At 33.1% G+C, this 13,953-nt stretch overlaps 1 long non-coding RNA gene and 1 pseudogene across 3 annotated transcripts in view; one reads left to right on the top strand and one right to left on the bottom strand.

Moving 5' to 3' along the window:
• LOC145509217 (protein CFDP2 pseudogene) overlaps positions 1 to 13,953 on the top strand; it is an 837,797-nt pseudogene that overhangs the window by 69,584 nt on the left and 754,260 nt on the right. The gene's annotated exons all lie outside the window — the stretch shown is intronic.
• LOC145521478 (uncharacterized) lies at positions 10,080 to 13,865 on the bottom strand. The gene is made up of 3 exons (XR_014065409.1): positions 13,792 to 13,865; positions 11,411 to 11,613; positions 10,080 to 10,361 (listed from the first exon to the last, which is right to left on the bottom strand). It is a non-coding gene; the product is annotated as an uncharacterized LOC145521478 (long non-coding RNA).

The following is a 13,953-nucleotide window of genomic DNA, read 5'->3' on the forward strand; positions in this document are numbered from 1 at the left end:
TTATTATTTTTTCCATGGCATTCTTTGGCATTGATTTTTCATGATCATCTCCAAAAATAATGTCAGCTCCTTAGGCAGGACCATGGAGCTGGGGTGAAGTAAATTGAGATGCGAGTTGAATTTGAGTAAAATAGAAGCAGTGCTTTTCACTAGGATTGAGTATATTTAGTTGAATAAATTCTTCTAAATATGTTCCTTGTCTTTAGCACAGGTGATTTAAAAGGCTATTCAAGACAATTTTGTCAAATAACACTCTTGTTTTGGGGAAAAGAGACTTGTCAAGTTCTTCATACATCCATTCTGAGAGTCTTTCAGATAGCTAGTTCTTGTGGATTACAAAGATAGTGTCACTATGTATATTTTTTGATGAAAATTTTATTTTGAATTTTTAAATATTCAAAAGAAATTTCCCAAGTCATATATAATAGTTCCAGTTACTATAGTTATATTCTAGATAATAAAGTATATAACATTAGATTGCACCCCCTACATACTTGCATTATAATTAAATGGTCTTATATACTGCCTTGACAGTTATTAGCTGTGTAGTGTAGTCCATATCTTTTAAACTTCTTCAACTAAAGTATCATCCATAAATATGGAATAATAGTATCCAATTTATAGAAAATTTTGATGCTTGAATGAGATAATATGTATATAATGTCTGGTTTAATGGTTTGTCTTAAACACTCAGTTAATGTTCATTAAATTATTTTTTAGGTTTATATTTATTCTGGTTTATTTGGGGGATATTATTGACAGATAACATTGTGAAAATTGAAGGTGTACAATCTGATTTTACACATTCATATATTGCATTATGATGATCACCATAGCGTTGGTTAACACCTCCATCACGTCACATACTTATTATATGTTTTCTTGTGGTTAGAATATTTAAGATCTAGTCTCTTACCAACTTTAAATGATGTAATGCTGTAATGTTAAGTATAACCACAATGCTGATCATTAGATCTCTAGGATTTATTCATCATATAATTGCAAGTGTGTACCCTTTGACTAATATTTTCCCAATTCTCCCATTCCTCAACTACTGGTAACTACCATTCCACTCTCCATTTGTGAGTTCAGCTTTTATAGATTCCACAAATAATTGATATCATGCAACATTTGTCTTTTTCTGTGAAACGTATTTCACTTAGCATAATACTCTCAGGATCCATCAATATTCTTTCCACTGGCAGGATTTCCATCTTTCTCATGACTGCCTAATCAATTGTGTTGAATATACCACATCATTTTTATTCATTCATCCTTTGATGGACACTTAGGTTGTTTCCATATCTTGGCTATTTTGAATAATGCTGCAGTAAACATAAAGTGCAGGTACATATTTTTTAGTATCGTGTTTTTATTTCCATCAGATATATATTCATAAATGGGATTTCTGGGTCATATGATAGTTCCATTTTAAATTTTTTGAGGAGTCTTCATTCTGTCTTCCATAATGGCTAAATAACCATACATTCCCTCTAGCAATGCAGAAGGATTCCCTTTTCTCCACATCTTTGCCCAAAATTATCCCTTGTGTTCTGATGGTAACCATTGTAACAGGTGGAGGTGATATCTCATTGTGGTTTTGATTAGTATTTTCCTGATGATTAGTGATGTTGAGAAACTTTTCTTGTATCTGATGGCCATTTTTATATCTTCTTTGGAAAAATGTCTCTTCAGTTCCTCTGCCCATTTTTAAAATGGACTAGCTTGTTTAATCTTCTATTATTATTGAGTTTTATGAGTTCTTCACGAATCTCAGATATTAACCTTTTATCTGTTATGTGGTTTGCAAATATTTTTTTTTCCCATTCTGTATTTTGCCACTTAATTTGTTGATTGTTTCTGTGGTTATGCAGAACTTTTGAGTTTGATACAGTTCCATTTATTTATTTTTTTATGTGTTGGTTTTGGTGTCATCACCAGAAAATCTTTACCAGGGCAATGTTAAGATTTCTCCCAACGTTCTATCTAGGAGTTTCACATTTTCATGTCTTATGTTTAAGTCTTCAATACATCTCAATTTGAAATTTGTGAGTAGTGTGAAATAGGAGTTTAATTTCATTTTTCTGTATGTGGTCATCAGTTTTTCCTTAGCCCATTTTTTGAAGAGGTTCTCTGTTCCTCATGGAATATATTGACTCTCTTATCAAATATTGATTGACCGCATATACGGGGGTTTAATCCTGGACTTTCTGTTTTGTTCCATTGGTCTAGGTATGCATTTTCATGCCAATACCATAGTGTTTTACTACTATAGATTTATAGCATGTTTAGAAATCAGAAAGTGTGATGCCCCCAGCTTTGCTCTTTCTAAGGATTGCTTTGGCTATGTAGGATCCATTGTGGTTCTATACAAATTTAGGGTTTTTTTTTTTTTTTCTGTTTATGTGAAAATACCATTAGAATTTTGATAGAAATTACATTGAATCTGTAGAGGACTTTGTGTGGTATGGACTTTTCACCATATTAATTCCTTTGATCCATGAACACAGGATGTCTTTCAATTGCTTTTGTCTTCTTCAGTTTGTTTCATCGAAGTCTTATCACTCTACAGATTATTCATTTCCTTGGTTCAATTATTCCTTCATTGTTTCTAATGCTATTTTGTTGCTATTTTAATACTTGTATTTTATAATGCTGTTGTGAATGAATTGTTTTATTTATTTTTTAAATACTTCATTGATAGGGTATAGAAGTAGCAACTGATTTATCTGTGTTTATTTTACATCCTGCAACTTTAATGGATTTACTGATTAATTCTAAAAGTTTTTTGGTAAAATTTTCAGGATTTTCTATATATAAGGTCATATCATCTTCAAATAAAGACCTTTTACTTCTTCCTTTAGCATGCCTGTTATTTTATTTTTTTAATCATGCCTGATAACTCATAACTAGAATTTCCAGTACTATGTTGAATATGAGCACTCTGATCTTGTTCGATTTAGAGTAAGAGATTTCAAACTTTCACCATTGAGAATAATGTTCACTGTAGGTTTGTTGTATATGACCTTCACTATGTTGAAGTTTGTTACTTTGTTTCCCAATTTGTTGCGGCATCTTGTCATGAAGAGATATTGTATTTTTCAAATACCTTTTCTTTTCTCTACTGAGATGACTGAATGATTTTTATCTTCCATTCTATTCAGATAGTATAACATTTAAATTAGTATGGTTGTGTTGAAGTCTGTTACTACTTTTCCCAGTTTGTTGAAGTTTCTTGCCATGACAAGATACTGTATTTCCCAAAATACTTTTTTTTCTCCACTGAGATGACAGAATGATTTTTATCTTTTATTTTATTCATGTATTAAGAGTATAACACTTATTAGCATTATTATGTTGAATTAGCCTTGTATCCATGAAATAAACCACATTTGATCATGGTGTATGATCCTTCCAACATTCTGTTAAATTTGGTATACTGATATTTTGTTGAATATTTTTGCATCTATTCTTTATCAAGGATATCAGTCTATAGTTTTCTTGTCATGTCCTTATCTGTCTTTAGATATTAGAGTAATGCTGGCCTGGTAAATTGTGTTTAGAAGTGTTTCCTCTTCCTTTTTTTGGAAGAATTTGAAAAGAATTGATGTTAATCTTCTTTAAATATTTGGTAGAATTCACCAATGGAACCATCTAGTTCTGAAATTTTCTGTGTTGAAAATTTTTCATTACTGATTCATTCACCTTATTCTTTGTTGTTTCTTCATGATTCAGTCTTAATAAATTGTATATTTCCAGAAATTTATCCATTTTTTTTCTAGGTTATCCAAATCTTGGCATATTATTGTTCATAGTATACACTTATGATTCTATGTTTTCCTATGATATCAATTGTAATATCTCTTCTTTCATTTCTGATTTGTTTTCTTTCATTTTTCTTAGTCTGGATAAAGATTTGTCCTTTTGTTAATTTTTTCCAAAAAAGCAGTTCTTACTTTTGTTATATTTTTTTCTATTATTTGTCTGGTGTCTGTTTCATGGTTTCCTTTATGACTTCTGTTATTTTCTTTCCTTCCCAACCTTGGGCATAGTTTGTTCCTCTTTGTAGTACTTTAAGACGGAAAGTTCACTTATTTATTTGATTTTTTTCCTTAATGTATGCATTTATCAGTATAAACTTCCTTTCTAAGAACTGCTTTTGAAACATCTCATAGGTTTTGTTATGTTGTGTTTCCATTTTTATTTGTTTGGAGATTGTGAATATTGCTGCAGTGAACATGGAGGTACAGATATCATTTTGAGGTACTGATTTCATTTCCTTTGGTTTGAAATTGCTGTATCATTGGTAGTTTTGTTTTTAACTTTTTGAGGAATCACTATATTCTTTCCCACAATGACTATACCAGTTAGTATTCCAGTGAAATTGTTTCACTTGGGTTCTTTTAATTAGTTGGAATCTTGTTAATGATTATAAGTCATGTGCTCATATAGGGCAACAAATAATCATTACTTCAGAGTTTTCAAAATTCTGGAATATGAACAACTATTATTCTGACTCTCTTTATAGTGGTATTATTTTATATAACGTTTTTCTTGTGTTCTTTTTTGAATCCTCTAAACATCTTAATTTATAGGCATGTAATTCATTTTTTTCTCTGCCTTCTATCACTTATTATTTCAACTATAGATTAAAAAATACATAGAAGATCAAATACTTATTAGATAATATTTAATATATCTTAGCATATTTTCTATGGCTTTTTTCAGATTTGGAAAATCTTTTAAAATAAATAAAGTTCAATGCATACAACTGAGGTCTACCTTTTGTCCTCTTTGACTACTTTCCTGCACTCTTTTTGTAACACTGTCCTGAAGTTTATATACTCCATACATTTGTATAATATATATGTGTTTATATATATATGACTATTCTCACTCATATATGTTACCATACAAGTTTGTTTTAGGGAGTTTTAAATGCTGTATATATTGGAGTGTCTCATGCTATCAGGGTCTTGCCCCATAAGTAAACTTGTTAAAGCATTGCTCAAATCAGTCTCATTGTGTGCAGCTGGGCCTTCAAGGTCATATCTTTTTAAAAATTTAGATTAGTTTCAGATCCTTTTATATCACCATAGCAAGTAATTTAATTGTGACCAATAAGGTAGGAGAATTTTGGGATGATCTCCTATAAAATATTTTTCTCTACTAAGAAAAACATGAAAACAGTCTCTCTGCTAGATTTTGCCAAATCTGACATCTTTTATGGAATTTACATAATCAAACTGCTTAACTTCCTTTAAATTTAAATAAGTGATTGTTTCATTATTAATATGATTTGAGGAGTCTTTATCTATGAACAGAATAACCACTAAGAGATTATATAATTTTATTCATTCAATATCTCTATAGTATTTATATGATAAATGTTCTCATACCCATTTATCTGTTTATCTATCAATCCATCCATGGCATTGATTTAAGTGATTGTAAACCAGGCAAGTTCAAAATTGGTGGAGTGATCATGCAGGCTAAAAACTTAGGATTTGAAATAAAGACAGTCTATAGACCTGAAGGAGAATATTGTCTTTGTGAAACCTGTTTTTGTTCTAAAGGCCTTTCAGCTGATTGTATGAAGCCCACCTGCTTTATCAAGGAGACCCTACTTAAATTCAACTGACTGTGGATATTAACTACAGCTACAAAATTTATTCACTGAAGCACCTAGATTAGTGTTTACATGTAAAACTAACAATCACACTATGCATAAAACCTATGGCATGGGAATAGTTTAGGATTTAAAGAGTGTTGCATTAATAATTTCAGAATGTACTCACTCACCCTTAAAATCAGTGTATTGTAATTACTGTGAAATACAGTCTTAAAAACACAGTGAAGGATATAGGGTCCCACATTACCTTAGAAATACCTAAAGTATCCCCCTTCCTGAGCCCAATCTAGCAGATGAAAAAACATGAAAAGGTTACATATGTATAACCTTAATTCTCTTTAAGAAATAATAAAATTTTAAAACAGTATCAAGGGTCACATAAAAATATTGTTTGCATAATAAATGCAAGATATCTTCTGGAGTTCTGGAGTTAAAAAAATTACAGTACTAGTTTCTCACAGCTATCAGGTTATTATAGTAAGATATGACTAAATAATTACACAATTATGAGGATAGTAATAAAACAAAAAGGAAAAAAAGTGTATAACAGCCTTATGCATCAATTGAAGCTGCCAAGATAGACAAATCTGGAAAAATGCTTTCCTTGGTAAGCAGTGTTGATGCAAATAATAAACAGTCAATAATGGGAATAGAAAAGAGCTTTGTTTGAGCTACACTGAGGCCTATAGGCTAGGGGAGACAGATTCAAGAAGCACTTGAATTGTATGCCACTGGGCTATAGAATTGGAGGGACTTATGTAGGCAGTAACCACAAAGTTACATAAATTATTTGTCAAGAATTAGGATAGGAGCTGGTAAGAAGTAAGGGTGCTCATTAAGAAAGGTTTGGTTGATGATCAAAATGGTTGTGTAGTTACAGTGGGAGACCTCGAGATCATAAAGTTGAAGTCAGCAGCTGCTAGCAGATCTTGTTTTGAAAATGGCTGGTGTTGTCCTTAAGTTTGTTACAATTCAGAAAAGTCAGGTTCTTACTTATGCAGGAACGTGTCTGAAACTACATATGCAGTGTGCACTGAGCTCTATTTTGGATGCTTGAAACAGTTACTCCATTTTAATTTTTTAAGTGCATTATTAAGTGCATTCTTTAATCGTCAAAGCAGATGTACAATGCATGCTTGACAGGCCACGAGAAAGGCTGTTGTAGTTAGCATAAGGTTCAAGCCAAACTATAATCCAGGACGACTTGCTCATACCTCAGTATGTGAAAAATTTTTCAATCAGCAGCATGTGTAAGGGTGGTAGCACTGTAATTACAGAGAAATACTTATGGATATGTTGGATGTATTGAGAAAACACAGGAAACATAATGCCTTGACAGAAGGCAATCATTTTAATAACAGTTGCTAGAATTGGTGATGCTCTCAGAAATTAATGAGAGGTGAGTCCCCTTGGCGTGCTGCAGTTCATGGGGTCGCAAAGAGTCGGACACGACTAAGCGACTGAACTGAACTGAGTCCCATTGAGGTCAATAGAGTCTGAAAATCACTAACTCCAAGATATTGCTTTAAGTCATGTATACAACTGGTATAAATCTCCACTTGTGTAACAGAACATTAATAAGAAATTGTATTTTTGTACTCTGCTGCTCCTGTCCTGTTCTTATAGGTACAGTGGATTCTTTCTTAACTAGGACAGACGTGCTGTTAAAGATTTTATTTGCATTTAATGCTCGGCCAGAAATAGTCAAAGTTCTGCATTTTGTGTAGAGGGCAGGATTATCAAGTCTTAGTCAGTGTTGTGCTGGTATGAAAAGGTAAAGAAGAAGAAAAGAGATGGTAAAAAATGGGTTTAGAGTAAGGAGGGAATGAGACAAACAGAGCAGAGGTGGGAGGGATACACATTAATATAAAGAAGTAATAATTTATGAAAGAGTTTCATCTTTAATTCTCATCATTTTTTCTCTATTTTATCAATAGAAACTCAGTCTTAAATATTTAGCAGTTAAATGCATTGACTGATAATAATGTAGCAAATAAATCTAAGAGCTGGATCAATTTCAAAAGCTATACTTACCACCATTTATAGACTCAACTCTGCAAAAATTTTAAAATACCTCTACCTCTTTAATGATGTTACCTTTGGTGGTGTCGTTGTAGGTTGGTCTGATTATTGTTACTTTGAGTGAAGGTTATACTTTCCAGGATTTTATAAAGTTCCTAATTTGAGCATCAGTTTTTAGTTCAGTTCTGTTACTCAGTTGTTATTTTAAAATTAGGGCATGTTGAAATAGTAAAAGGATTTCTACCATATCAGAATTAACATTAATGGTGTTTAAATATCAATTCCTAAGCAAATGATGATTTAACTTAAATATCCTTGTATTTTATTTCTTTTTTATTTATAAGAATCTAACAACTGATCATTTCTCTTTAGATCCATGTTTCATTCCTTCTATAATATATACAAAGAAATTAATGTACTGACCCTATTAGAGTCATTCAGAATGTCTTTGCTTTCTTATTCCAGCATTGTCACAATGGAAACATAGGAACAAGGTGGAGATAGGAATTAACAGACATATGTAAACTAGCTTACTGATATTTTGCATTTGAATAATATAAATATGTATTTTTTACAACTGGCTGGACAAAAAGAATTTGCTAGGTAACCAGAAAGAGTCAAGCATTCAATAACTTGTTAGGGTGATGCAATATAGAACATATAAGACCTGGTTTATTAGATAGTGTAGAGTAATGTAAATCTGCTGTATTCTAACCCACTTGTATAACTTTAGGTGTTCAATTCACTGTAATACATGATCCACCCAGAGCCATTCTACTGTCATTCTATAGAGAACAATGAGTTGAACATGGAATTCAAGCAAAACATAGTCTCTCCTATCGCTGCAGTTCAGTTTAATGAAGACATACATTTTCCTAATGGCTCACCAAACAAAATTCTACAATGTTAAAATGACATATTACAGAAAATTTTGTGAAATATTAATGTGGGAATGAGTGAGATTCATTCTGACCGCTAGGTCTAGAAAGATGCAAAGAGAAGTTAGCCTTTGAGTAATTCTTGAAAACAACTAAAATTTGTATGTTTATCTTACTCTTTAAGATCAGAATAGTAATAAAATCTTTCACCAGATGATGTGTTGCTTATGTTTCAGATAAAACACGCAATAGCACAAAATGTTTCTATTAGACCATATCCAGAAGAATGAAGGGAAGGAAGAGGTGGGTGATGGAAGTACAACCCACAGCAAATTCACATCAACCACCACACATGCCATTAGAATCAGAGAAATCTTCAAAATTTGACAAGGCTTCAGTGGTCCACTCATAATTAAAAAATTATTTTGATGGTTTTTGGAAAACTATTAAATATATAAATTTGAATTTCATCGATAAACTAACAAATGAAATTGTGCAGATTTACTAACCCTGGGCATATTAAGTCCAACCCAGTTGAGTTGTATCTATACAGTTCTAAGATATTTACATGTACATCTTACAAGCTGCTGTACAAGCAACAATTGAATACTTTATTTCACCTCCCTAATGAATTGTTCCCTTTACTGCTTCATTAATATAATTGGAACTAGGACTTGTTTAGCTCTAGCCAAGAGATTTTCAAAGGGACTGATTATCCTGTGACCCCCTTGGAACAGCATTCAAAAGCAGAAAAAGGATGTGCTTGAAGAACACAACTACTGATGCAGTTGAAATTCCTCACAAATGAGAAAATTAAAATTTGACACTAATAAGGTGATTGCTGAAGCCCTACTTTTTCTAATTAGTATCCCATTCTTTTCCTGCTTTGTTTCTTTTAATTCAACCCAAAAAGTTAAGGGAAGTAGACCTAGTGGATAAAGCATGGCATAATATGTAAAGTGGGAGAAGGATATTTTATTAAAAGTTTGTACTTCAAATCAAATTTCTACAGATAAATGTATAGACTATAAATAGACCAACCTTGATTTGAAGTCTGACTTGTTTTAAATAAGTGTGTAATAGATAATGCTTAACAGTCAGTTGGTGATTCTGGAAAGTGATACGAAATAGTAGGTCAGTTCAAATCCTTTACTGTTATTCATCATTATTTTAAATTTTTAAAAATATTTGTTGATGGCATTAGGCAAGGAGCCATAGCAGCAGCTTCAATATCTGTTTCTTTCTTCCATACTTCTCTATTTTGTGTTCCTCTAAAGTATCTTTAAAGGGATATATTCATATTATGTGTATATATATGTATATAAAAGAATATAAATTGCAGATTTCACAAAGTTATGAGTACTATAGTAAGCAAATAAACTCAATGATTATGATCTCTGTTAATGGCTTCTTTTCCTTATTATTTTAGCAGTTTGGCAGTATTCTATGCCAACAATAGTATCATTATTTTTAATATATATAAAGTTCTCTGAACTTTTGAGTTTTTCAGTGTGTTAATATTGGAAATTACAGAGATAAGAGTCTCATTGTGTTTTACCTTCTTTATAGTATTCCTTTACACACACATACACACACACACACATGCTTTTGCTTATTTCATCAGTCTTCCATCAATGGATATTTCAGATGTTTCCAATCTTTGGCTCTTAGTATTAGAATCAGTATTCCTTAAATGTGTCATATCAAGCTAGCGTATAAGGAAGATAATTTCATAATTTTCACTTTGTTAAACTTCCAGCATGCTGTCCTGGATCTTTACTCTCCACGAATTACCTCATTTCAGGGAATAAGTAAAGAAGTTCTTCAGGCTAGGCAAAGGAAAGGAAATAAAAATGGCTTTAAAGTATAACAAAATAAAAATATGTAATTGTATTTGTAAGAGAAAAAAAAAAATACTGAATTTGTCAATTTAAGGGTGTATGTCGCCAGACATTCTGCCTCTGCTTCTGTCAATCTTGCTGGGGGGCTGAATTCTGCCCTGCCCCCAAGTTCATATGTGGAAATCCTAACCCCCAGTATTATAGTGTTTAGAGATGGAGCTTTTGGGAGACAGTTTGGTTTAGATGAAATCATGAGGGTGGAGTCCTCATGATGGGATTAGTGCTTTTATAAGAAGAGATACAAGTGACCAACCACCCTTCCTCTTTCCCTCCCTTTTTCTCTCCATCTGTCCTCTCTCTCTGTCCCTCCCTGCTCCTCTAAACCTCTCTCTTTCTTGGCCTCTCTCTGTCATGTAAAGCACAACAAGGAGGTGGCTATCTGCTAACTAGGAAGAGAACTCTCACCAGAAACTAACTATGCGTGTGGCATCCTGATCTCAGGCTTCTAGCCACCAGAGCTATAAGAATATGAGTTTCTGCTCTTTGACTTATCCAGCCTGCAGTATTTTGTTATGGCAGCCAAAGCTGACTAGGACAGAAGATTGCCTCCTCTACTTTCCCTGTAAATCCCATCTTCTTTTCTCAGTCAAGCACTCAGTTATGGTCATAGACCTGCTCTTTTTGTAACATTAATTTTCCTTCTCTGCTGGATCATTCTAATCAGAACACAAATTTAGAAAAGCTCTCATTGATATCAAATCACTTTTGGCCTCTGCCCCATTCTCTGCTATTATTTCCATATATTCAAAGCAAAACTCACTGAAAGACTAATCTGTATTTGCCAGTTCCACCTCCATTTTCAGCTCAACCCACTCTAATCAGGAATTTATCTCTGTCTCTAGACTGAAATAGATCATGACAAGTCAGCAGTAACCTCCACAATTGAAATGGACTGATCTTTTTCAACTCCTCCAATAATGTTTAGAGACAGTTGATCACTCCCTGTGTTAAAACAAAGAGTCAAAATCTTTTCTTACCTCAGCTATTAAGATATCATATTCCCATGATTTTTCCTCAACTTTTGGCACTCCTCAGTCTCTTTTTCTGGATTCTATTATCATTTCCTTTCCTTCAAAATGTTGGAGAGTCCCAAACATCTTCCCATGAGACTTTTCTCCTCTTAGGTTTGCATCTTCACTGGATGTTCCCATCTAGCGCCACTACTTTAAATATTTCTCCCCTAAATGAATGAAATATTCATATATCAAGCCATTTATTGTACATCATCATGTGGATCTATAATACACATTTAAAGTTACCACGCATAAAATTGAACTCTTGTTTCTCCCTACAAAGCCCATTCAGTAAGTGGAGCCACAAATTTTTCTAGAAAGATTATTGGTACTATTTTAATTCCTCTCCTACTCTCACAAACTGTATCCAGTCTATTATCATATTAGTTCTGCAGAGCATTAATAATATATTCCAAAACCTACCACACCTCACCTCTTACTACTACCCCATCCTAAAGCAAAATGTCTGTTATTCTAGAATAAATAAAAAACCTTCTAATCCATCCTCTTGCCTGCCTTCTCAGCTTCCTTTGATCTGTTCTCTACAGGTTGGAACGGGTCCACTGAAAATCACTATTGAAGTCATCCAAAATGACTTTTGTTGTGTTAAAAATGCAATACTTACCATGGCCTATTACATAACTAGTCCCAATATGGCCTAATCCATGGGTAGTATGTCTAATTTCATCTCCTATTATTGTATACCTTTCTTTATGATGTCCAGCACACTGAACTGCTTGTTCATTCTTGAATAAGTCTAGCTTATTCCATCCCCATGACATTCTGTTCCCTTCAAAGTAGAAATTAACTCGTTCCTGACTTCAGTATTCTGGCCTGGAGAATTCCATGGACTGTATATGGTCCACGGGGTCACAAACAGTCGAACACGACTGAATGACTTTCCCTTTCACTTTCAACTTTTGACTTCATTTGTATACTGCTTGAAAGTCTTCTCCTCAAAAAGGATTTTTTTCTCTCATCATTTTTATCTCAAGCAGTACCTTCAGGCTTTTTAATTATCTTATCTTGCTTTTCAACTCTTCATATAACTATACATATGAGTTTTATATGAAGAATATATATAAAATACCTCCTCTTCACCTCGCTCTCATGTTTCCCCAACTTTTAACTAAGACTCATAAGGCCATGAATTTTATCAGTAATTTTACTCATAAACGAAGGTTTACACATTGTATACTTTGATAAATATTGCAGAATTTCTTTGTTTACAGGTTGAAGCATTTTATTTCCTATCTATGTAAGACTAAGCCTCATGTTATGGATTATTTGTTCTTTGCTTTGTAGATTTATGTGTCTCAATGTACCTAGTCTCTGTCTCCTGCAGTGTGTGGCCACTGATGTCGCTGTTTAGTTTGTTGATGCCTTTGGTGTTAATCTTGTTTTAAATTTTTTAAATTTGGAATCCTAGGAGTGGTCTCTTAGCCTAAATTGCTTAGTGGTCCATCAGCAAGTGATTAGAGTTTATGGTCCAGCAGTTTGAGCAAATTAGTATTCATGCTTTTCTGTGGCATCTGTGTATGAATGGGGAGATCACTGATTTAGGGCAGTTTTCAGGTCCTTAGTTAACTGGAGTTGTGTGGACATTTTGAACTGTCTCTGTGTATATGTAGAGGGTACCATAGACATACAGAGGGCTTATCAATCTGGGACAGGATGTTTTATTAATAAGTGTGTCTCTATTCTCTCATTTTCTTTGCTGAAGACTTGAATAGATATAGATGGGCAATGGGCATGTGGTCCTCAACATAAAGAATTACAATTCCATGAATCACCACGTGGAGAAGAGTCAGTCAGTAACAGGAATTGGTATATGACTGAGAGAAAACTCTATATTTGTTTACTCTCTTGTGTTTTTTGCTTCACTTGTACCATGTCCTAGCCTTTTCTAATACATTTGCAACATGATTTTGGCAAGTTTTTAATATTTCCAACCAGAAAGGAAAACAAAGAAAATATTTTCCACTGTATTAAAATTGATGTATCATGCTTTCTATTCTGTATTTATGTTGTATGTGGAGATATTTTTACATACATATATATTTTTTAATTTTGGGAAACAATGTAGCTAGAAAAGTAAAACCAGCAATGTTCTCATGTAAGATTATTACAATTATAATAAAATGTAATCCTGTGTTCTGTATAAGCATCTGAAATTTGGCTACAGAAGTATGTCTTACTTTATTCAGAACTATCTGGGAATGATTGATTTTTTAAATTTTTACAGAATTGTAGTTTACTTGGGGCTTCCCAGGTGGCATTAGTGGTAAAGAACCCACCTGCCAATGTAGGATATATAGGAGACAAAAGAGACTTGGGTTTGATACCTGGGTCAGGAAGATCCTCTGGAGGAGGGCATGACAACCCAATCCAATACTCTTGCCTGGAGAATCCCATGGACAGAGGAGCCCAGTGGGCTACAGTCTATGAGGTCACAAAGAATCAGATGCAACTGAACCAAATTAGCATGCACACACATGGTTGACTTA

Source organism: Giraffa tippelskirchi, chromosome 1 (genome assembly GCF_054371585.1).
Source record: "Giraffa tippelskirchi isolate mGirTip1 chromosome 1, T2T-mGirTip1v1.2.pri, whole genome shotgun sequence".
NCBI lineage: Eukaryota > Metazoa > Chordata > Mammalia > Artiodactyla > Giraffidae > Giraffa > Giraffa tippelskirchi.